This window comes from Octodon degus, unplaced genomic scaffold, assembly GCF_000260255.1.
Source record: "Octodon degus isolate 3935 unplaced genomic scaffold, OctDeg1.0 scaffold00119, whole genome shotgun sequence".
Lineage (NCBI taxonomy): Eukaryota > Metazoa > Chordata > Mammalia > Rodentia > Octodontidae > Octodon > Octodon degus.
In genome coordinates this window covers 449,897-450,179 of record NW_004524695.1, presented here as the reverse complement: position 1 = coordinate 450,179, position 283 = coordinate 449,897, and positions in this window count along the sequence as shown.

Sequence of the window (283 nt, the reverse complement as noted above, 5' to 3'; positions counted from 1 at the left end):
TCTCTCTCTCTCTCTCTCACAAATAAATAAATAAATAAATAAATAAAGTCTATACCAAAGGTCAGAAGACAGTAATATACAAAAGAGAAGGAGCAAAATGCATTCTCAGGCCCACCCAGAACAAATGTAGGAGACACGAGCATAGAAGAAGTTGGAAATCACACACCTGAAATCTTGAAATAATAGTGTTGGAAGTAAAGAAACAACTGCAGAAAAGTAAGAGGAAATCAGATCAGAAATAATTTCTGAAGTAAAAAAAGAAATGATAACTATAATGAAAGAA